This window comes from Pan troglodytes, chromosome 9 (assembly GCF_028858775.2).
Source record: "Pan troglodytes isolate AG18354 chromosome 9, NHGRI_mPanTro3-v2.0_pri, whole genome shotgun sequence".
NCBI lineage: Eukaryota > Metazoa > Chordata > Mammalia > Primates > Hominidae > Pan > Pan troglodytes.
In genome coordinates this window covers 12,674,933-12,701,192 of record NC_072407.2, presented here as the reverse complement: position 1 = coordinate 12,701,192, position 26,260 = coordinate 12,674,933, and the positions used below count along the sequence as shown (strand labels likewise).

General features: G+C 37.3%; 1 protein-coding gene and 1 non-coding gene across 24 annotated transcripts in view; one reads left to right on the top strand and one right to left on the bottom strand.

Annotated features, from left to right (window-relative positions):
• Positions 1–26,260, top strand: part of STK33 (serine/threonine kinase 33) — a 228,062-nt gene that overhangs the window by 36,347 nt on the left and 165,455 nt on the right. The gene's annotated exons all lie outside the window — the stretch shown is intronic.
• LOC112204911 (small Cajal body-specific RNA 20) lies at positions 4,723–4,853 on the bottom strand. Its single transcript, XR_002938657.1, has one exon. It is a non-coding gene; the product is annotated as a small Cajal body-specific RNA 20 (non-coding RNA).

Sequence of the window (26,260 nt, the reverse complement as noted above, 5' to 3'; positions counted from 1 at the left end):
ACAACAATATATGATTTATACTTAGGCTGTGTATATGCAAAGAAAATTTCTAGAATGTTACACAGAACCATTGGAAATGATTATCTCTGAGATGGAGAATGGAGATGCTCTGGACTCTTATTTTCATTTTATACCCTCTGGACTCTGAGTTTTTATTACAGCAATTATTTTCTGATTTTATAGTAATTAAAAGCAAACAAAAATAATATTTTAACCGGTAGTGACTATGTTGCTTTTGAAAATAGAATTTAATATTCTGGGAATAAAATTATGGGGTAAAATAGTCAAACAAATCAAGTAGGTTCAACTAATGTTTGTTCAACAAAGATTTAGGAAGCTCCTACTTTGCATGACATGCTAAACTGAGCTTAGCTTGTGGAACAGATAATACTTGATAAATGCTAAAAATAGCGGTTCAGACATTTCTCCTAGAGGTTATATTTTCTTAATTAAAACCAGATGAAATGAAGTCTGTTAGTGAACACTGTTTTTATTACATGATTGTCATGCCACCAACCTAGAAACTAGCATGAGGGGCAGGAAAAAATGCTAAGGTTTGTGAACTTGGCTATGCCATTTTGTTGGCTTTGTGCTTTGGTTGTCATAATATGGCTGCTGAAGGTGTTGGGGATATGTGAGAAGGTATGTTAGTGATAATGCTCATGATGACAGGAGAAGATCCTGTATTCCTGAGCAAAAACTAGATTTGATCAAATGCTGTATTTACCAGTGCTATTTATGTTTTGTTGCTTTAAAGGCAGCAATTTTATGAAGGAGGTTGTAGTTTCATGGAGGCAAGCGGACCCCTACATTTTCTAGGGTTTGGCCATGTGAATTATACCAATCTATTTAGAAATTGTGGCTGTTTTCTATTAGAGAGTCTGTGATTCTTCAAAATCTTGTGATTTCATTGGGCTCAAGACATTTTGAGGAATGGGAAATGATTGCAGTATCCAGTTGGCATTAGCTTTTTGAATTTGAATACCCGCACAGCCAGTTGTGCTATATTAACACTTGTTTTGAAAACGTGAATTTGCTGCAATGCCATTGATATATTAGGAAGCGATTTGAGCATAAGTGAATTTCATGTTTGTGTTATCCATGATTTTGTCAGCAAGAAACACCAGGTGAACACAGAATACAGCACACAGTTGAACCGAGCCCAGCAGGAACACACAAAACGGACACATGTACATACCTGGAATATCTACCAGCTACCTCAGTTCACCACAAGTTATGAGCCACACCCACCCGCATCTGGTGTCACACCTTTCCTTCTGATCTCAGATAACCTTCTTTCTGGCACCCTTGATTAATTCAAAAACTATAGTCTTTCAAATGCCTATATCTATAAGTAAACTTCACGTTTTTTTCAAGGTAAGGTGCCATATATTTATGTTTCCTAACCGTTTAACATGTACAAAAATGCTATGATTTTTTATTAGGTTTCTTGTGTGTGTGTGTGTGTATCACTGACAAAGATTTGGAGTTTTGTGTCCCTAGCTACATTTCCCCCGTAAGTCCTTGTTTGTGCCATTTTTGCATAGTGTAGTGATTTTTAGGAATGTAGGTATTTCCTTATAGTGAAACTGACTATATCTCTTTGAACAAATTTATGCTGGTCTTTTTTGTTTTCATTTTAAGTTTATGTAGTGCATCTGATTTGCAATAGTTAAACAGCTCCCTGCAAACAAATGAATGATGGAAATCTTATTTTTCCTTTTGTTGCAGGTAATCCATTGTACCAAGTTAGCTCAACGTTTCTGATTTTAAACCAACTTCTCTAGTTCCTTGTTGGCAGTTGGTTAGGGCTTCATGTGTCCTAGTGAATTGAGTGATTTTTCTAAGTTAAATTTTTGTGAAGGGCTGCATCTTGAGATAAGGTCCCAAATGCCTCATGTTGAACTCCTCTGGACTTCTCTAGACTTCTGTGACTTAAGGTTCATTACATTGCTAATCGTCCATGTTTATTATTATATGAAGAAAGCCTTGCACCAAGTTTGTGGCATGAAGTAAGTACATAGGTATAAACAGCATGTGATTGAAAACCAAGTATTTATTATTTGGAAGTGAATTACTTTTTTTTTTTTTAAGAAAGCTTAGTTATCTTTTTTGAGGGTTTTTTTCTACTCCAGTGATGATATAGGTTGAAGTAAAAATCTTTCATTGAATGCTGAAGTTCCTTTTTGAGGTTCTAACATGATATACATGAATAAAGGAGTTACAAGTCTATAACTGCCTTCTTTACATCTGACTTATAATGCTTTCTTGTGCCCAAGTTCCGTTCCTTATTCTAGTTCACTTAGTAGTTGCACTAGGAATTATTTCTGTAAAAATATGAGAGATAGGAATGTATATTTTGACTTGAGTATTTGCTTTAAGGTTTTCCTTGTGTAAGTACAGGTTTTTATTCTGATTTTGGCACGTAAGAATTCAGCTTTAAGTTGAAATTTAAGACTTCCTGACTTCCTTTTTTCCCTCCTTTTTTCCTTCCTTCCTTCCTTCCATCCTTTCCTCCCTCCCTCCTTGCCTCCCTCTTTCTTTTCTCCTCCTCCTCCCTCTCCTCTCCTCTCCTCTCCTTTCTCTTCTCTTCTCTTCCCTTCTCTTCTCTTCCCTTCTCTTCTTCACAAGGTCCCCCTCTGTTGCCTAGGGTGGAGTGCAGTGGCACAATCAAGGCTCACTGCAGCCTTGACCTCCCAGGCTCCAGTGATCCTCCTACCTCAGCCTCCCAAGTAGCTGGGACCACAGGCATGCACCATGATGGCCAGCTAATTTGTTTATTTTTTATAGAGATGAGGTCTCACTATGTTGCCCAGGCTGGTCTTGAACTCCTGGGCTCAAGTGATCCTCCTGCTTTGACCTCCCAAAGTGTTGGGATTACAGGCATGAGCCACCATGCCTGGTTTAAGGTTTCTTTTAATTTTCTCTTTGAAAGAAAGTATCTTAGTCAATAGCAAGTGCATCTAGCAAAGAGGGGCATTACTATGGTGACCCTAAAATCTGTTCTTCTCTTCTTCATTCATTCATTCTTCATAGAATAAATATTTGTTAGGTGCCTAATATGTGTTACATCATTTTAGGCTCTGGAGAATATAATGATGAGCAAAAATACAGTCTTTCCCCTCACAGTCTAGTGGGGGAAATAGACTTTAATTAATTAGTGACCAAAATATATACTTATAAATTGTGATAAGTGCTATGAAGAAAGTGTACAAGTTCCTTTGAAAGAGAAAAACAAGGGGACCCAATTTGGATAAGTGATTTAAAAAAGGCCTTTCTGAAGAAGTGACATTTAAACTGAAGTCTACAGGATAAGGAGTTTACTGGAAGGGAAAGGGGGTGGAAGGATTTCCAGGCAGAGGCAAGAGGTTTTGTGATATCATTTTATAGTACTTATGACCTTTTTAGATGCTTATATAATTAGGTACTAGTCTATGAGCAAGACAGTTTATAGAGCTGTGTTACTGAAAAGATGCATATAAATTACATTTTTATAAATGAATTCCTGAATTCCTGCAGGCTTACATTATACTCACTGTGCTATATCATCTGCATTTGATTGATGTTCAGTTACTTCAATTACTGCTAGATTGATCTTTCTAAAGCACAACTTTGATGACGCTTTTTTCTGCTCAGAAATCTTTACCAGCTCCCCAATTACCCGATAAAATCCAGACTTCTTAGCCTTATGGTCAGGCCCTCCCCAACTGGCCCTAGTCTCAATATTCTACTTCAACTTTACTCCTATTTCTGAGGTACTCTCTTGGCCAGCAGAACTTCTGGATGATCATGGGTGCTTTCTTATGTGCCCACCTTCACTTGCATTGCTTCTCTTGCCTTACAGTCTGTTCACCTCCTTCTTAGACTGCCCAAATCCAGGCCCATTTCAGATGTTAACATTTGATCTTGGTGTCTTCTCTGATCACCCCAGCTGGAAGTTACTTCTTTTTCTTCTGACTTCTTATGGCATTTTTATTTTTACTGTTCTTTAGGTACTTTTCCCTTCTTGTTTTTAAAAAACTTATTATTTTTAATTGACATCATAATTGTATACATTTATGGAGTAGAATGTGATGTTTTGATACAGGCACACAGCGTGGAGTGATTAAATCAAGCTAATTAACATATTCATCACCTCACTTTTTTTTTGTGGTAAGATAATTAAAATTTACTTTCTTTATTATTTTTATTTTTATTTTATTTTAAGATGGAGTCTCGCTCTGTCACCCAGGCTGGAGTGCAATGGCTCAATCTCAGCTCCCCACAAGCTGTGCCTCCCAGATTCAAGTGATTCTCTCACCTCAGCCTCCCGAGTAACTGGGATTACAGGCGCTCACCACCACACCCAGCTACTTTTTGTGTTTTTAGTAGAGATGAGGGTTTTGCCATGTTGCCCAGGCTGGTCTTGAACTCCTGGGCTCAGGCAGTCCACTCACCTCAGCCTCCTAGTGTGCTAGGATTACAGGTGGGAGCCACAGTGCCCAGCCAGTTTCTTAATTATTTTTAAACGTGCAATATGCTATTACTGACTATAGTCACCTTGCTGTGCAATAGATCTCAAAACATTCCTCTTGTCTACCCTTTGACCAGCAGCTTTCCATTCCTTCCCTCCTATTCCCCCCAGCCTCTGGTAATCATCATTCTACACTCTACTTCTATGAGTTTGACTCTTTTAGATTCTACATACAAGTAAGATGGTGTGGTATTTGTCTTTTTTTTTTCAAATGCCCAAGGGAGGTAAACAAGGCTGCCCAGCTCTCAGCAGTCATGATGATGATTCTCAAGGGCCATCTTGGCCTCCAACCCTGGCTGAAGAGAAAAAAGATCCCCTACAGCCCTATGAGAGAGAGGTCCTCTGTCTTTCTGTGCTTGGCTCATTTCACTTAACATAATGTCCCCCAGCCTTATCCACATTGTTGCAAATGACAGGATTTCCTTCTAAAAAAGGCTGAATAGTATTCCATTGTGTATATGTATCACATTTTTTATCCATTCATCTGTTGATGGGCACCAAGGTTGTTTCCACATCTTGGCTATTGTGAGTAGTGTTGCAGTGAACATGGCAGTGCAGATCTCCTTCTGACATATGGATTTTGGTTCCTTTGGGTATGTACGCAGCAGTGGGATTGCTGAATCATATAGTAGTGATGTTTTTAGTTTTTTTGAGGAACCTCCATACCGTTTTTTATAATAGCTGTACTAATTTACATCCCCACTAACAGTGTACAAGTATTCCCATTCTCTGCATCCTCACTAACACTTATCTTTCATCTTTTTGATAACAGCCATTCTAACAGGTATGAGGTGATATCATCTCATAGTATTTTTAATTTGCATTTATCTGATAATTAGTGATATTGAACATTGTTTTCATGAACTAGCTGGCTGTTTGTATGTCTTTGTAGAAATGTCTGTTCAGGTCATTCACTCTTTTTTTTTTTTTTTGAGATGGAGTCTCACTCTGTTGCCCAGGCTGGAGTGCAGTGGCGTGATCTGGGATCACTGTACCCTCAACCTCCCGGATTCAAGCGATTCTCCTGCCTCAGCCTCCCCAGTGCTGGGACTACAGGTGCATGCCACCATGCTTGACTAATTTTTTGTATTTTTAATAGAGACGGGGTTTCACTGTGTTAGCCAGGATGGTCTTGATCTCCTGACCTCGTAGTCCACCTGCCTTGCCCTCCCAAAGTGCTGGGATTACAGGTGTGAGCCACCACACCCGGCCAATTCATTCATTTTTTGATCAGGTTATTTGTTTTCTTGCTATTGAGTTGTTTGAGTTCCTTACATATTTTGGATATTAATCCCTTTTCAGATATATGGTTTGTAAATATTTTCTCCTACTCTGTGAGTTGTCCCTTCACTTTGTTAATCTGTTTCCTTTGCTCTGCAGAAGGTTTTTAGGTGGATGCCATCCCACTTGTCTGTTTTTGTCTGTGTCTTTGGGGTCATATCCAAAAAATAATTGCCTAGTCTAATGTCATGGAGCTTAACCTCTGTGTTTTCTTCTAGTAGCTTTATAGTTTCGGGTCTTATATTTAAGTCTTTAATCCATTTGGAGTTGATTTTTATATATGGTATGAAGATAAAGATGCAGTTTCATTCTTCTGCATGTGGATGTTCATTTTTTCCAGCACCATTTATTAAAGAGGGTGTCCATTTCCCATTGTGTGTTCTTGGCACCTTTGTAAAAAAAAACGTCAGTTGACTATTAATGTGTGGGCTTGTGGGATTTCTGTCCTGTTCCATTGGTCAGTGTGTCTATTTTTATGCTAGTACCATGCTGTTTTGATTTTGATAGCCTTAAAATATACAGTCGTATAGCGTATAACAACATTTTGGTCAGTGATGGATCACGTTTACAGTGGTGGTCCCATATGATTATAATGGAGCTAAAGAATTCCTGTTGCCTAGCAACATTGTAGGTGTTGTAACATTGTAAGGCAACATGTCACTCAGGTGTTTTTGGTGATGCTATTGTAACCAAACTTACTGTACTTCCAGTTGTATAAAAGTGTGGGACATATACTTATATAAAGTACATAATGCTAGATAATAATAAGCAATTATGTTACTGGTTTATATATTTACTTATATATATGATATATATATCATATATATACACACACCATATATATATATATATATATATATATATATATATTTTGGAGACGGAGTCTCCCTCTGTTACCCACGCTAGAGTACAGTGGCTTCAGCATAGCTTACTCTGCAGCCTTGAACTCCTGGATTCAAGTGATCCTCCTGCCTCAGCTTCCTGAGTATCTGGGACTACAGGTGTGTGCCACATGCCTGGCTAATTTAAATTTTTTTTTTTTTTATGTGGAGACAAGGTCTCACTGTATGGCCCAGGCAGCTCCTGAACTCCTGGACTCAAGCGATCCTTCTCCCTTGGCCTCCCAAAGTGTTGGGATTATAGACATGAGCCATCACCCAGCATATATTATACTCTTTGTTATTTTAGAGTCTCCTCTTTTCACTTATTAAAAAAAGTTAACTGTTAAGCAGCCTCAGGCAGGTCCTTCAGGAGGTATCCAGAAGAAGGCATTTTTATCATAGGAGATGACAGCTCTGTGCTCGTTGTTGCCCCTGAAGACCTTCCAGAGGAACAAAATGTGGAGGAGGAAGACAGTGATATTGATGATCCTTATCCTGTGTAGACCTAGACTAATGTGTATGTATGTGTCTTAGTTTTTAACAAGAAAGTTTAAAAAGTAAAAAAATAAATGAGTAAAAGAACTGAAAAATAGAAAAAAGCTTATAGAATAAGGATATAAAGAGATAAAATATTTTTGTAAAGCTGAACCTGTATTTGTGTTTTAAGCTATGTGTTATTAAAAAGAAGCAAAAAGTTAAAAAATGTAAAAAGTTTATAAAGTAGAAAAGTTACAGAAAGCAAGGTGATGTCAGCAAAACAGCAGAATAGAAGATCCTCTGGCATCACTCTCCCTATAAAAATACAACTAGAAATGTTTAAAAACAAGAATACCACCCTGAATATACCAGAACTTGGAGGAGAAGCTGAGAAACCCCATAGACTCACAGGATCGAGATAAGCCATGACTGGTAAGAGAAAAGGTCATTTCAGTCTCTGCCACTTCCTTCCCCAAGCTGGCATAATGCCACTCACAGAGAATTTTTCTAGACCTATGGCTTATAGGGTGATAGGAGGGAATTGGAGGTGGACATTCATTCTTGCCACTGGTCTGGAATCTTTGTGAGAAGCCTACTCCAGATGCACTCCATGGGAACCATGGGGAATACCAGGAGGGTTGTACCATCTGGGGGTGAATTGGGGGCACACAGGGGCACTGAGCACAGTGACTGGTGTGCAGATCTTGGTGGCTCTTTAGCTCTCCAATCAGCAGGGACACCATGTTGAAGAGACAGGCCAGTGCCATAGTGCTGCAAGGGGTACAGTTCATGGAAAGGCTGGAATACCTAGCTGCATTTTCCATAAAGCCTAGGCATTTGAATCAAGCCTTCCCCTGACCAGAAATAACTAAAAGGCTGGGATTAAGTTCTGGTGCCCATTTATGTTTTTCCTAGATTAGGAAGCAATAACAGGACAGCAATATAGTTCTGGGGTAAAGTTTTAGTTCTGATGCTCCCTACAAGTTCTGCGCAGAATGGGAAACAATGACAAGCCAGCGTTTAAGTTCCGACATGAAGAAGTAAAGGTCTAACACCACGAAAGAACACCTGCAAAAACTAGGAGAGGTAGCTCTCTCCTTAAATGTGCAGGCATCGACAAAAAGACACAAGGATTGTGAAAACTCAGGGAAATTTAATACCACCAAAAAATACTAACAAAGCTCTAGCAGTGGACCCAGAAGCATTGAAGATCTATGAAATGTCTGATAAAGAATTCAGAATAAGGCCAGGCATGGTGGCTCATGCCTGTAATCCTAGCACTTTGGGAGTCTGAGGTGGGCAGATTGCTTGAGGCCGGGAGTTCGAGACCAGCTTGGCCAACATGGTAAAACCCAGTCTCTACTAAAAGTACAAAAGTTAGCCAGTTGTGGTGGTAGGCACCTATAGTTCCAGCTACTTAGGAGGCCGAGGCAGGAGAATCACTTGAACCCAGGAGGCAAAGGTTGCAGTGAGCCAAGATTGTGCCACTACACACCAGCCTGGGTAATAGAACAAGATTCTGTCTCCAAAAAAAAAAAAAAAAAAAAAAAGAAAATTATTCAGAATAACTGACTTAAATAATTTCAGGGAGTCGTTTTGCCTGCTGCCATCCATGTAAAATATGACTTGCTCTTCCTTGCCTTCTGTCATGATTGTGAGGCCTCCCCAGCCATGTGGAGCTGTGAGTCCATTAAACCTCTTTTTCTTCCAGTCTTGGGTATGTCTTTACCAGCAGTGTGAACACTTACACTGTAAATTGGTACCAGTAGATTGTGTTGCTGCCATAGATACCCGAAAATGTGGAAGTGACTTTGGAACTGGGTAATAGTCAGGGGTTGCAACAGTTTGGAGGGCTCAGAAGAAGACAGGAAATGTGGGAAAGTTTGGAATTTCCTAGAGAAATTTTGCCCAAAATGCTTTGCCCAAAATGCTGAAAGTGATATGGACAACAAAGCCCAGGCTGAGGCGGTCTCAGATGGAAATGAGGAACTTGTTGGGAACTGGAGCAAAGATGCCTCTTGTTATGTTTTAGAAAAGAGACCAGTGGCATTTTTCACCTGCCCTAGAGATTTGTGGAACTTTGAACTTGAGAGAGATGGTTTAGAGTATCTGGTGGAAGAAATTTCTAAGCAGCAAAGCACTTAGGTGACTTGGGTGCTGTTAAAGATATTCAGTTTTATAAGGGAAGCAAAGCATGAAAGTTCAGAAAATTTGCAGCCTGACAGTGCAATAGAAAAGAAAATCCTGGTTGAGTGTGGTGGCTCATGCCTGTAATCCTAGCACTTTGGGAGGCCGAGGCGGGTGGATCACAAGGTCAGGAGTTTGAGACCAGCCTGGCCAATATATTAGTAGAAGGAAAGAAATAATAAAGATCAGAGCAGAAATGAATGAATTTGAGACTAAAAAAAATTACAAAAGATCACCCTGAAACTATTGCTATTAATTACATATTCTGGGACCTTATTGTGTATTATGTAGAGTTTCAAACAAAAGTATTTTTGTAAGAAGAATTATTACTATCATAAAATAATATTTCTTCAAAAATGTTACAATAATTGTTTGTTCCTTCATTAATTATATAGTTATATAAAACTTTTGCAGAAGATGCTGGTATATCACTGAGAGCCATGATTTGTTCAGAGTGATATTTGTAATTATGGAAATACAAAGTACAAAGTTAATATTTGACATCTATTTGAAAGCATGTTACAGAAACACTGACTTTTGTTTTAAGTAAAGATAAGCTGACTTAAAAAATCAATGAATTTAAAAGTTGGTTTTTTTAAAATATGAAAATCAACAAACCTTTGGTTAGACTAAGAAAAAAGAGGGAAGACCCAAATAAATAAAATCAGAGATGAAAACGTTACAACTGATAACCACAGAAATACAAAGGATCATTATAGAATGTCATGAACAACTATATGCCAACAAATTGAAAAACTTAGACAAAATGAATAAATTCCTATATACATAACCTATCAGAATTGTACCATGAAGAAATAGGAAACCTGAACAGACTAATAGTGAGTTATGAGATTGAAGCAGCAATCAGAAGTTCCCCAACAAAGCTCAGGACCCAATGTCTTCACTACCGAATTCTAAGAAATGTGTAAAGGAAAGCTAATACCATTTGTATTCAAACTATTTCAGAAAATTGAGGAGGGAATACTCCAAACTCGTTCTACAAGGCTAGCATCATTCTCACACCAAAACCAGGCAAAGCCATAACAAAAAAGAAAAAAAAAACAAAGACAGAAAACTACAGGCCAATATCCCCAATGAACATAGATGCAGAAATCTTCAACGAAACACTAGCAAACCAAATTCAACAACACACTGAAAAGATCATTTAGCACAATCAAGTGTGATTTACACCAGGGATGCAAGGATGGTTCATCATATGTAAATTAATAAATATGACACATCTGATTAACAGAATCAAGAATAAAAATTATATGGTCATTTCAATAGATACTGAAAAAGTATTCAATACAATTTAACATCCCTTCATGATAAAAACTCTGAACAAACTGAGTATAGAAGGAGAATACCTGAAATCAATAAAGACCGTATATGACCAAACCACAGCTAATAATTTGTTTATCAGTTCTAACAGTTTTTTGGTGGAGTCTTTAGGTTTTCCTAAATATAAGGTCATGTCATCTGTGAAAAAGGATAAATTGGCTTTCTCCTTTCCAATTTGGATATCCTTTATACAAAACCAGCATGCAAAAATCAGTAGTATTTTTATACACCAACAGTGAACAATCTGAGAAATTAAGAAAGTAATCCCATTTACAATAGCTACAAGAATATAAAACACCTAGGAATAAATTTAACCAAAAAATAAAACACCTAGGAAAAAATTTAACCATTTTTTATAATGAAAATAATAAAATATGAAGAAAGAAATCAAGAGGACACAAACAAATGGAAGGATGTCCCATGATCATGTATTGGGAGAATTAATATTGTTGAAGTGTTCATACTGCCCAAAGTGATCTACAGATTCAATGCAATCCCTCTCAAAATACCAATGACATTCTTTACAGAATAGAAAAAAAATTCTAAAATTTGTATGAAAGACTCTGAATAGTCAAAAGAATTGTGAGCAAAAATAACACAGTTGAGGGCATCACAGTTTTTGACTTCAAAATATATTACAAAGTCATAATAACCAGAACAGCATGGTACTGGCATAAAAATGGACACATAGACCAATGGAACAGAACAGAGAACTCAGAAATAAATCCATACATTTACAGCCAATTTATTTTCAACAAAGCCTCCAGAAACATACATTGTGGAAAGGACAACCTCTTTAATGCACGATACTGGGGAAACTGTATATCCATATGCAGAAGAATGAAACTAGATCCCTATCTCTCACCATATACAAAAACAAAATAAATGCATTAAAGATTTAAATGTAAGACTTGAAACTATGAAACTGCTAGAGGAAAACATTGGGGAAATACTTGAGGACATTGGTCTGGGCAAAGAATTTTTTTTTTTTATTATACTTTAAGTTCTAGGGTACATGTGCACAACGTGCAGGTTTGTTACATATGTATACACATGCCATGTTGGTGTGCTGCATCCATTAACTCGTCATTTACATTAGGTATATCTCCTAATGCTATCCCTCCCCACTCTCTCCACCCCACAACAGGCCCCGGTGTGTGATGTTCCCCATCCAGTGTCCAAGTGTTCTCATTGTTCAATTCCCACCTATGAGTGAGAGCATGCGGTGTTTGGTTTTCTGTCCTTGTGATAGTTTGCTCAGAATGATGGTTTCCAGCTTCATCTATGTCCCTGCAAAGGACATGAACTCATCCTTTTTTATGGCTGCATAGTATTCCATGGTGTATATGTGAGTCTGGGCAAAGATTTTTTTGGATAAGACCCCAAAAGCACAGGCAACAAAAGCGAAAATAGACAAATGGGATTACATTAAGTTAAAAAGCTTTTGCACAGCAAAGGAAACAATTAACAGAGTGAAGCAACAACCTACAGAATAGAAGAAAATATTTACAAACTCTCCATCCACAAGGAATTCATAACCAGAATAGATAAGGAACTCAAACAATTCAATAGCAAAATAATGAATAATCTGATTTTAAAAATGAGCAAATGACCTGAATAACTTCTCAGAAGAAGACATACAGGGCTAGGTGCAGTGGCTCACGCCTGTAATCCCATCACTTTGGGAGGCTGAGATGGGAAGATCACCTGAGGTCAGGAGTTCGAGACTAGCCTGGTCAACATGGTGAAACCTCATCTCTAAGAAAAATACAAAATTAGCCAGGCGTGGTGGCGCGTGCCTGTAATCCCAGCTACTGGGGAGGCTGAGGCAGGAGAATCACTTGAACCCGGGAGGCGGAGGTTGCAGTGAGCCGAGATTGCACCATTGCACTCCAGCCTGGGCAACAATAATGAAACTCCGTCTCAACAGAAACAAACAAACAACAAAAAAGAAGACTTACAAATGGCCAACTCTATATGAAAAAATTCTTATCGCTAATCATAAGGGAAATGCAAATCAAAACCACAATGTGATATTTTGCCCCAGTTAAAATGGCTATTCTCCAAAAGGAAAAGTAACAGATGCTAGTGAGGATGTGGAGAAAGGGAGAAGCCAGTGCACTGTTGGTAGGAATTTAAATTAGTACCTCCGTTATGGAAACAGTGTGGAGGTTCCTCAGAAAACTAAAAATAGTCTACTGTATGATCCAGCAATCCCACTGCTGGATATATATCCAAAAGAAAAGAAAAGAGATACCTGCATTCCCATGTTTATTGCAGCACTATTTACAGTAGCCAAGATATGGAATCAACCTAAGTGCCCATCAGTGGATGAATGGGTAAAGAAAATGTAAATATACACAGCGGAATATTATTCAGCCATAAATGACAATGAAATCTTGTCATTTGCAGCAACTTGGGTGGAACTGGAGGTCATTATCTTAAATAAGCCAGGCACAGAAAGACAAATATTGCATGATTTCACTCATGTGGGGGATAAACAAGTTAATGCCATGGAAGTAGAGAGTAGACTGATGGTTCCAAGGAGCTGAGAAGGGTAGGGTGGGGGGGATGAAGAGAGGTTGGTTAGTGAGTACAAAAATATAGTTAGATAGAAGGAGTAAGTTCTAGTGTTTGATAGCACAGTAGGGTGACTATAGTTAACAGTAATTTATTTTATATTTCAAAATAGCTAGAAGACAAAATTTGGAATGTTTCCAGCATAAAGAAATGATAAATGTTTGAGGTAATGGATAGCCTAATTACCCTGATTTGATCATTACACGTTGTGTGAATGTATCAAAATCTCACAGGTACCTCATAAATATGTGCAATTATCATATATCAATAAAAAGTTACAGTAAGCTAGTTAATTATTGAAGAAAGAAAAAGTTTTAAAAATAAATTTAGTGTAGCCTAAGTGTACAAGTATTTGTAAAGTGTACAGTAGTATGCAATAATGACCTGTGCCTTCACATTCACTCACTACTGACTCACGGTTGTACCCAGAGTATCTTCCTGTCCTGCAGGCTGCATTCGTGGTAAGCGCCCTATACAGGTGTATCATTTAAAAAATATTTTATCTGTGTTTTTACTATACCTTTTCTATGTTTAGATACACAAATACCATCGTGTTACAATTGCCTACAGTATTTAATACAGTAAAATGCTATACAGGTTTGTAGCCTAGGAACAAGAGGCTATATACCACATAGCCTGTGTGTGTAGTAGGTTGGCCCATCTAGGTTTGTGTAAGCGCACTCTATGATGTTTGCACAATGATAAATTACCCAATGACACAGTTCTCAAATGTATTCCCATTGTTAAGCAACACATGACTGTATTTTGAAATTAGGAGGTGTGATACCTCTAGCTTTGTTCTTTTTGCTCAAGATTGTGTTGGTCATTCATCTCTCTTCTTGTTTTGAAGTTATTTCTAGGCATATCTTACCTTCCTAACTAGACCTTTATGTTTCTTGAGACCAAAGCCTGTGAAGGATGAGTCTGCTTCTTTCACTGTGCCTAATACAGTCTCTTGCACATGGTAGGCTCTTAATAGAAATTTCTTAAACTAATTTGTAAGTTAATTGTTGGTGGCTGGATTGTCCTTAAAGAGTACTTAGTAATCTTTAAACAAACGCATCAGGGGACTGATATGCATATAAATACTTTGTAACATTAGTAATCTTAAATTTGTATTTTCCTTCAAAGAGATACTACTTGATTGGGATATTTATATTTCATTTTGCCCAATTTAGTGACACTGATTCACAGAGATTATTTTAGATTCATAAATGGTGCTGTCATTTCTATTTTTGCCTCTCTTTTAAAGGTTTGCATGCTCATTTAGCTGTAAAAAAGGATGAAAAGAACAAATCAACACCCTCACTGGTTGTTGATTCCCAGTAGAAAGAAATAGATTTGAAAGCATGTCTAGGTAATGGATTTATTTTGATTGTTTTGGGTTTTCCAAGTGCATGTGGCTTCAGATGAGGTTGGAATAATCCCACAAAGAATTTCCTTATTCATTGGTTCATTTGGACTTACACTTCTGGTAGACAGCTTCCTATTTGTAAGATTTTATTAAAAATCATTTCCCTTTGAGAAGTTGTGCCCTTCACTTCTCTCTGAATAAACATTTGAAAAGCTTTTGGATTGCTCTTCAATCTATGACTGTAAGCAGGACCATGTCATGGTTTTAGCTGATGCAGTTTTTAGAATATTTCTTATTGGAATAACATTATCTCAGGGCAATATTTAAATATAAGAGGGAGTGATTTATTTCTCATAGAAACATTTGTCTCTAAGGACAACTAAAAGTACAGTAGCAGAATAATGTGTAAACATTTATAATTGACTTAGTATTTGTAATTTATCTAACATTATGATTTTGGCTAGAAGCATTTTAAAAATAAGTCTCTTTTAGTTATATTGTCTTCCCCCATGCATAAATGGTAGGTTCTTTAAAGGGAAATAGTTTGGGAATTTCATATCTTTATGATTAACTATTGTTCTTAAATTTTAACCCTGGAATAATATATGGTTCTATAGAAAACAATGAGTATATGTCAATTATCTGAGGCTCTATTTCTTTGAATATATAGTTCACTTTCCTTACAAAATTATTATGTAGATAGTAAAACAATTGAAAAATTTAAAAAGCTATAAAGAAAAAATAAAATTTACTCATAATTTTCTTTAGAGAAACAATCATTATTCTAAGTATTTGTTAATAAAATCAATCTGTAGCTACGTGACAGTTAAGGATAAATATGGAATATATATACATGTATTACATATAATTATATATATAATTTTATAAATATATATATACATATATATGTATATATATATAAAATTTCCACTTGGGATAGTTTTCATATTAGATTAAATTGGGAATGCCAGAGTCTTATAAGTGGGAGTTGAACAGTGAGAACACATGGACACAGGAAGGGGAACATCACACACCCGTGCCTGTCGGGGGATGGGGGGCTATGGGAGGGATAGCATTAGGAGAAATACCTAATGTAGTTGACGGGTTGATGGGTGCAGCAAACCACCATGGCACATGTATACCTATGTAACAAACCTGCACATTCTGCACATGTATCCCAGAACTTAAAGTATAATAAAAAAATGGAAAAAAATCATTTAGTATTATTTTGAACTGGCAATTGTGAATTACTATTTAAAAAATCACATGGGCATTTTAACCTTTTCTAGTTGCATTTCTCACACAATGAGTATTTTCTTTTATATTTTTAATTTTTGTGAGTACATAGTAGGTATATATTTATGGGGTCCATGAGATATTTTGATACATGCATGCAATGTGTAATACTCACGTCACAGAGAATGGGGTATCCATCCCCTTAAGTATTTATCCTTTGTATTACAGATAATCTAATTATACTTTTAGTTATTTTAAAATGTACAATTAAGTTATTATTGACTATAGTCACCCTGTTGTGCTATCAAATAGTAGGTCTTATTCATTCTTCCATTTTTTTAATGTACCCATTAACCATTCCCATCTTCCCCCTACCACCACCAACCTTTCCCACCCTCTGGTAGCCATCCTTCTACTTTCTACATCTATGAGTTCAGTTGTTTTGATTTTTAGATACCACAGATAAATGAGAACCTGTGATGTTTGTCTTTCTGTGCCTGGTTTATTTCACTTAACATCATAATCTCCAGTTCCATCCATGTTGTTGCAAATTACAGAACCACAATGAGTATTTTCTAAAGAGTATTTAAATTTTACTTATTTGGTTTTGACTTGTAAATTTGAAATACGTTGGTTTATCAACAAATGTGGCCAAATAAAATAATAATGTTTTAATTCCCATAGTTAAAAATATATTTTTGAGCTCTTAATCACTGAAGACATTTGAAATGTTTTCACCTGCTGATTTGAGTGACAATTAAATGGTGAATATGCGTCCCTCTTTTAGATTCCTTGGAAAACCATATCATAGGGCAAGATCCTTAATGGACATGTGATTTTTCATCTCTTTGGTCATATTTGCCACCCTAGGGGAATCTAATGAATGAGTAGATAAATATTTGGAGAACAAAACAGAGTCTGCATTGGGCGGCATCAAATTGATGGAGACAATAAGAAGCTATAAAAAGTGAAAACCAGGCCAGGCGCAGTGGCTCATGTCTGTAGTCCCAGCACTTTGGGAGGCTGAGGCGTGTGGATTGCTTGAGCCCAGGAGTTCAAGACCAGCCTGGGCAACATGGCGAAACCCCGTTTCTACAAAAAATACAAAAATTAGCTGGGTGTGGTGGTGTGTACCTGTAGTCCCAGCTACTCAGGAGACTAAGTGGGGAGGATCTCTTGAGCCTGGGGAGGCAGAGGTTGCAGCTGAGATCGTGCCACTGCACTCCATCCTGGGTGACAGAGTGTCTTAAAAAAAAAGTGCAAACTAAATCTTTTCATTTATTAAAATTCATTAATTCATTCAGCAAGTATTTTTGCATCATTCAAGCATATTTTATCATGTGCTTGGCATTCTTTTAGGTCAGTATTTCTCAGCGTTGACCCTATTGACATTTTGGAGTGGGTAATTCTTTCTTGTGGTGCAGCCATATGCATTTTGGATGTTTTGCAGCATCCTTGGTTTCTTACCCTCTAGATACCAGTAGCACTCCCCTAGTTGTGACAACTAAAGATGTCCCCAGACATTGCCAGCCATCCCCTGGGAGGCAAAATCACTTCCGTTGAGAACCACTGTTTTAGATGACAAACATTTTAAAAGCAATTTTTTTGAAATGTATTTTATGTTGTTTTCCTATTTCAGATTTGTACATGTTCCATGTGATTTTTGTCTGTCGGTATTTCCTGGTCAGTGCCCTATCTGAAAATTGACTTAGGTTTCGTAATGACGTATGGAACTGGCCACATTTATCGTGGAAATATTGAAATAAAACCCTTATATTTTAAAACTAATAGTTGATTTAATCGTGATTCTGTAACATTTATGACATCCTGAATCAAAGAACCTACTATTTCTTGATCTTTTGAAAAGTACTTTGTACCTATGAGCAAATTCTTACAAAGAAACCTTCTAACGCTTATTTTTCCTCCTTTAAAAATGATCCTATTCATCTTTTGTTTTAAAGGCTCTGTAACTTATTGGTACTGCATAAAAATTCCATTATTATAGAGACTGTTCTCTTTGCTTCTCTGCTGCATCTTCTTCTGAAGTTATGAGAGATGTGAAACATAGTCTGAAAATTCATTCAAAGCTTTAAAACTTATTATATCCAGGAGAGACAGATTTAAGATTGCTGAGGTTTCTGGTTGAAGTACTTCAAGCAGAAATCCATACTCCATTAGACTCTCTAACATTGTGACCTTAATTTTTCAGATATTTTGCTCTTTAAATTGAAAGTAGTATTTTAATACAATTTAAGTCTTTTGAAGGGGCTTGTAGTACCACAGACATAAGTTGTGAAACATTTGAACAAATGGAAAGTAAAATAGCAACGAATTTAGGACTATATCAAAGTTTTAAATTTCAAAATATATAGTGATATAAAGATATGTATGGAACATACTTTATGCACTGGAGTTGGGGGAAAAGCTATTTAGTAAGGAGCTGTTCATACTGTACTTAAACAGAATTTCTTTCATTGGATATTTTTCTTGGCATTGCCTAAAGAGTTTCTGATTAGGAGTGGTTGTTAAATTCTCTGAAGTTAGAAAATTTACTTTGTATAAAACCGTGGTCTGGGTGAAATGAAAATCTACCTGGACAATAGCTACTGAGTTATCTTGCTTCAACAGATAAAGCAGGAAATGTAAAACTGTAAAACTGTATTATAGTACTGAGTCACGAAACTGAGAACTATTTTTTAAAAAACCTCTTTGGAAAAGGAGAGATGAAAAGCCTCTTGTTCTTTTATTAGTAAATTAGGTCAGTTTTTAAATAATAGGTTCATTGAAATGTACACATTTCTCAAGTAATGATATAATTTAATTCAATTTATATTTTAAAGGCATAATATCTGAACTGAATTCTTTAGAGGTCCTTAATTGCTTCATCTATTTTCCATTGTAAAATGTTGTTTCAAACCTAAATTTAAAAAAATGTGTTATGTATATTTGAGGTTTACAGCATAATGTTATGAGATATATATATATATAGAGAGAGAGAGAGAGAGAGAGAGATAGTAAGATGGGTAGTATAGTGAAGCCGATTCACATATCTCATCTCACGTAATTACTTTTTCATGACAAGAGCAACCAAAATTTAGTTATTTAACTAAAATCTCTAATATAATACAATTTGATTAACTTTAGTCCTCATGTTGTGTATTATCTCTAACTTGTTCACCCTACATATCTGGTATTTTGTATCCTTTGATCTACATCTCTTTGTTTCCTCTCCCGCCCCCTGCCCATCCATGGTAGCTACTGTTTTGTGCTCTGTGTATTTGAGCTCTTTTCTTTTTAAATATTCCATGTATAAGTGAGAGCCTGTGATGTTTTTCTTTCTGTGTCTGTCTTTTTTCACTTAGCATAATATCCGCTAGGTTTGTTTTGTAGCAAATGGCAGGATCTACTTCCTTTTTAAGGTTGAATAATATTCCTGTGTGTATATGCGTGTGTGTATACACACCACTGTTTCTTTTTAAAATTTTATTTGTCTTTTTTTTAAAGACTGGGTCTTGCTCTGTCACCCAGGCTAGAGTGCAGTGGTATGATCATAGCTCATTCAAACTCCTGGACTTAGGCGATCCTCCCACCTCAGCCTCCCAAGAAACTAGAACTACAGGTACACCCCGCCATACCTGGATAATTAAATTTTTTTTTTTTTTGTAGAGATGGGGTATCACTATGTTGTTTGCCTGGTCTCAAACTTCTAGCCTCAAACGATCCTCCCACCTTGGCTTCTCAAACCACTGGGATTCCAGGCATGAGCTACCACACCTGGCCAACAGTTTCTTTATCCAGTCATTCACTGACAGACATTTAGGTTTTTTCATATCTTGGCTATTGTGAATAATGCGGTAATCAACATGGGAGTGCATATATATTTATGAGGTGAGCAAAAGGTCTTCTCTTTTGGGTATACACCCAGAAGAGGGATTGCTGGGTTGTATGATAGTTCTACTTTTAATTTTTTCAGGAACCTCCATACTGTTTTCCATAATGGCTGTACCAGTCTACATTCCTACCAACAGTGCGCTAAGGATTTCAGGCCTAAATTGATCATATAATCTTCCTTTCAGTTTGTGGCTCACTGAAGGATGATACATCAAATATTATTTATTTATCTATAGAAGCTTAGCATTTACATTAGCTCCTATTTGTGTACTACAGTTATGAGTTAGCTATTAAGGGTGTAATGTAACCTCACTGAGTTCCTTTATGTATATTCATGATAGTTAAATGCCAAATAAATCGTATGTCTATCTTAATGCCAAGTAATTATTGCATCAGTTGCTAAGGGGCATTCTTTATGATGAAGAAGCAATTTCAGGTAGATTCTTCGAATCTTTTGCTATCCTGCTGCAATCCAAAACTATTGGGTTGTTTACTCTTATTTATTGGTGTTGATGTTTTAGGGGTGCTGCATTGTTTCAGATCAAAAGTGAACAGATTCCTACCTGTTTGTAGGACATAGCCTGTTTTTGCTGAGACTTTGGTGGTGTCTCTAGGTCAAGTATTTCATCTTCATATTGGCCAGCTGGCTTGCTCCCTTGCCTTGTTCACTGATACACTGATTCTTAAACGATCACTCATATCAGACCAGGGCAAGAGAGATTCATCACCTCACTGAGGGAACATTTTGAGATGCAGCACCGTGTCAGAGATTGCCTTTAAGCCCCTAGAGAAACGGGCTTGATAGCAATGTAAGTCTCTATGATAATGGGCTAGGTGAGAATCTTAATTTTTACTTCGTTTTAAATTTTTGTTTTTTAACAAAGTTATCTACAATTTTGTTTTTTCAGAAAGTCATTATTGTTTTTTTTCTCCCTCAGAATACCTTTTCTGTAAACTTTACAGGTTGTATAATAGTAAAATCCTTCTGGCTAGAGCTGATACTTCTTGGATAGGTTACATATCAAGGGACAAAGAGATTCTGGACAAATCTTAAATTTACAAAACCCAGTTTATATTATCAGTAATATTTGAAAACATTTCTCTTAGTTTTTAAGACATCCTTCTTTTGTCAGAAAGGTTAATTGGCCAGATAGCAGTGGTTCATTGGCCTGTAATTATCATCTGAGACAAGCGAGTTCCGGACCCTTGACTTTTAGGAAGTCCTCCTGTTAGAAGATCATAGCTCCATATTCTTTCCCTTTTTGACATTTTAAAAAAGTAGCTGACATCCTGTTTATCTTTCATTCTTTAGAGACATGCATATGTCTGTGTGTTCATTCATTCAACAAGCATTCATTGAGCACTAGACACATGTAGGAAAGAACACATCTTGTTAGGTTAGGTCGCTCTGCCAAATTCACGTAAAATTGCCTATCTTCTTGAGCCTTTTGTTTTTCTAAAAATATGCCGGCTACTGGCTTTTTTCTTTAGTTAGTGGCAACAAAGTAATCTTTTATAGTACCTATGATGATGACTAAAATGACAAGATTCACCCTAAAATTTCCCTGTATAGGAAAACAATGACATGTTTACACAAATAAAGCTACAGTAATACATTACTGGGGGCATGATGGCATAGTGATTTCAACAGCATGGAGTTTGGAGGCAGACGGTTTGGATTCATATTCTAGCTTTACCATTTACTAGTTGTGTGACTGCAGGCAAATTACTTAACCTCAGTTTCCTCATTTGTAAAATTCAGATAATTGTAGTGCCTACTTCATAGGGTTGTTGTAAGTATTAAATGAGTTAATATGTATAAGATACTCATTATAGTGCCTGACACATCATGCTATTTAAGTATTAGCTTTTGTTATTGTTACTCTTTTTTTTTGGGTACTGTCTGGGTCTGCCACTGAGGCTAGAGTGCAATAGCACATTCTTGGCTCACTGCAACCTCTGCCTCCCACGGCTCAAACCATCCTCCTAGCTCAGCCTCCTGAAAGCTTGGACTACAGGTGCACACCACCATGCCCAACTAATTTCTTGTATTTTTGGTAGAGACAAGGTTTCGCCATGTTGCCCAGTCTGGCCTTGAATGCCTCGGCTCAAGCAGTCCTCCTGTCTTGGCCTCCCAAAGTGCTAGGATTACAGGCATGAGCCACCATCCTGGCTCCTAATTTTTTTACTCAAGAAAACTTCTGATTCATTAGTTACTTATCCATTTTATTTATTTTTTATTATTGTTTTAATTTTTTTTTTTTGAAACAGAGTCTCACTCTGTTCCCCAGGCTGGAGTGCAGTGGCATGATCTCGGCCCACTGCAACCTCCACCTCCCTGGTTCAGCCTCCCATATTGGCCAGGCTGGTCTTGAACTCCTGGTCTTGATCCACCTGCCTCGGCCTCCCAAAGTGCTGGGATTACAGGCGTGAGCCACTGCGCTTGGCACATGTCCATTTTAATCTCATGTTATTCTAAACAAGAATGTGTACTACAGAAAATCACTTATCGTACCAAAAACCAGGGAAATCTCAACTTGATTGAGAAAAGTCAATAACAGACACCAATATTGAGATGACACAAGTGTTGGAATTATATGACAAGAACTTTAAAGCAGCCATGGCAAAAAATGCTTCAGTGAGTAATTATGAACACACTTGAAACAAAATTTTAAAAAGGGGGGGCCAGGCATGGTGGTTTACGCCTGTAATCCCAGTACTTTGGGAGGCTGAGGTGGGAGGATCACTTGAGGCCAGGGGTTTCAGACCAGCCTAGGCAACATAGCAAGACCCTGCCAGGCATGGTGGCTCATGCCTGTAATCCTAGCACTTTGGGAGGCTGAGGTGGGCAGATCACCTGAGGTCAGGAGTTCAAGACCAGCCTGGCCAACATGGTGAAACCCCATCTCTACTAAAAATACAAAAGTTGGCCAGGTGTGGTGGCGGGTGCCTGTAATTCCAGCTACTCGGGAGGCTGATGCGGAGAATCACTTGAACCCAGGAAGCAGAGGTTGCAGTGACCCGAGATGGAGCCACCGCACTCCAGCCTGGGTGACAGAGTGAGACTCTGTTACAAAAAAAAAAAAAAAAAAAAATCTTTTTTTTTTTTTAATTAGCTGGGTGTGGCAGTGCATGCCTATAGTCCTAGCTACTTGGAAGGCTGAGACAGGAGGATTGCTTGAGCCCAGGAGCTCAAGGTTGCAGTGAGCTATGATCATCACGCCATTGTACTCCAGCCTGGGCAACAGAGTGAGACCTTGTCTCTTCAAACAAACAAACAACAAATAACAACAAAAAAAGAAAAGAAAGAAAGGGAACATTTCAGCATAGAAATAGAAGATATGAAGAAGAACCAAATGAAATTTTAGTAGTGAAAAATACAACAATTGAATAAAAAACTTACTAGCATTTAGGTTCCGACTTGACTGAATTCTACTTCAGTTGTTAATAAAACTTCATAGCTGGTGCTTTGTATTTCCTATTGTATTACATCATGAGCACATAATGGTTTCTGGTTGTCCTACTTTTAAGTGAGGCTGATAGTGATTAATCTGTTCAGGTGGTATCAGCCTGTTCCTTCCATTGTGAAGTTCCTTGACCAATCTTCTCTTTATTCTTGGTGTTCTGAAATTTTACGGTGATTATTGAGGTGGATCTTTTAAAAAAATTAATTTTGCTCTGAAGTCTCTGGGCTCTTTCACTTTGGAAATTCATGTTCTTTTAAAAAATTTGTACAAATTTATGAGATACCTGTGAAATTTTGTTGCATGTATATAATGTGTACAGTAATCAAGTCAGGATATTGAAGGTGTCCATCACCTGAGTACAATACGTTTTTGTTAACTATAATTACCCTACTCTGCTATCAAGCATTGAATTTATTTCTTCTATCTAACTGTATGTTTGTACCCTTTAATTCAGTTCTCTTCATCCTCCCTCCTCCCCACGTCCACCCTTTCCAGTCTCTCTTCTCTACCTTTCACTCTGTACCTCCATGTGATCAAATTTTTAGCCCCCACATGTAAGTGAGAACATGCGATATTTGCCTTTTTGTGCCTGGCTTATTTCACTTAAGATAATGACTTCCAGTTGTGTCCATATTGCTGCAAAATGATACGACTTTATTCTTTTTTATGGCCAAAGAGTATTCCATTCCAGTATTCCAGTATATATATACCACATTTTCTTTATCCATTCATCTGTTGAGGGACACTTAGGTTGATTCCATATCATTACTATTGTGAATAATGCTGCAATAAACATGTGAGTGCAAGTATCCCTTTGATATATTGGTTTCTTTTCCTTTGGGTAGATACTGAGTCGTAGGATTACTGCATTGATAGTAATTCTTTTTTAGTTTTAGTTTTTGAGAAATCTTCATACTGCTTTCCATAGTGGCTGTACTAGTTTACATTCCCACCAACAGTTTATAAGAGTTCCCTTTTCTCTACATCCTTGCCAACATCTATTATTTTTTATTTTAATAATAACCATTCTGATTGGGGTAAGATGATATCTCATTGTGGTTTTGATTTGCATTTCTGTGATGATTAGTGATATTGAGCATTTTTTTCACATGTGTTGGCAATTTGTAGCTCTTGTTTTGAGAAATGTTTATTCATGTCCTTTGCCCACCTTTTAGTGGGACTGTCTTTTTTCCTCTTGAGTTATTTGAGTTCCTTGTATATTCTGGATATTAGTCCCCTGTTGAATGAATAGTATGGGGAGAGGTAATAGTCTGGCTGTGTAGAACCCAGTGATACTTTTGAAATTTTTGCATTGATTGGGAGAACTTAAACCTGTAAAGTGCATTAGTAACATTTTAGAAATAAGCCCAATAACTCAGTATATGGACCATTCATGCTTCTCATACTGAGGCTTAGAAAAAATCGGAAGACAGTACCAGACACTGTGGTGACATGTTCATACCCAAGCAGTCATGGCAGAATATCCATGTTCTCTCGTCTATTTTGTATAAAGGAAATATTTTTTCCTAAGACTCATCTCTGTACCAGGCTTAAGGATGACTTTCCATACTCTCTCTCCCCTTCTCTGACGTCTTTCTAAGGTGCTTAGAGGACGTTATCATCCCAGGGGAATATTTTAACTCTTTTTATTCCTAAACATTTTACTTAGAATTTAACATTTTCCCAGAGACAGTGTGAAGTCCTTTCAATGGCAGCCTTTGATCTCCTTAAGATCAATAGGACTTTATAGAGATACACTTTCATTTATGAGTATTATAGATTGCAGTTCTCTAATTATAACAATTTCATTTTGGTGTGTCTTATGCCACTCAAAACAGTATAATGCCCACTGGAACCACAGATTTGTTTTCAATGGATGATGATTTAATATGTTACAAAGTTGAATCTAGCCATTTTTTATGCCTTAGAACAATGAGTTCCAAATTTATTGACCCAGACCACCTCAGTATGAAAAAATTTACCTTGACACACACACACACACACACACACACACACACACACACACACAGAGAGAGAGAGAGAGAGAGAGAGAAATATATATAGCTGCTGGAACAAGTTTGAAGAAATAATACCCTTATGATCAATGTTATACTCTTATACTTTCTATTCTATTTAATTTAAAAATGTGTGCCCACCAAAATGACCTATAGTTTGTAAAACATTGCAGTGTGGTTCTTCCTATTTTTGGGGAGTAGAGTGGGTTAGGCTGTGGACTGTTTTGGGACTCTGATGAATGTACTGGAATCTTTCCTCAGAAAAATGCACGTATAAACAATTTTTTTTTTTTTTTGAGATGCAGTCTTGCTCTTGTCGCCCAGGCTGGAGTGCAGTGGTGCGATCTTGGCTCACTGCAAACTCTGCCTCCCGGGTTCAAGCGATTCTCCTGCCTCAGCCTCCTGAGTAGCTGGGATTACAGGCGCCTGCCACCACGCCCGGCTAATTTTTGTACTTTTAGTAGAGATGGGTTTTCGCCATGTTGGCCAGGCTGGTCTTGAACTCCTGACCTCAGGTGATCCGCCCTCCTCAGCCTCCCAAAGTGCTGGAATTACAGGTGTGAGCCACTGGCTCCGGCACATATACAGTTTGAGGGCATAAACATGGACTCTGTAGTTCTGAATGCTTCCATGCTAGATACAATTTGAAATTACCTTGCTTTGTTGATACATTTCACCCAGCATGCCTGGACAAATATTATCAACTGTACAGCAGATATTCTGCCCTTCTTTCCTTTTGCTATGTATTATTACTACAGGGTTACCAGAGAAACCATGTAATAAATAAAACCACAAACAAAACCATGTAATAAATAAAACTTTATTTTACATATCAAGGTTAGAATTCTTGGGGGTCTTTATTTTTCCTGGATGTATAATTGTCTTTATATTTGGGTTCAGTGCACATAGAACTGGGACAGACAAACACTTGCTTCTGATATGCTAGAAGCCATTGTGTCCTTTGCAGAACTGCTCCAGTTCTTGGCACGTCAGTCCTTTAGCAACTGGAGGCTGATTCCTCAGTTATCTTCATTTTT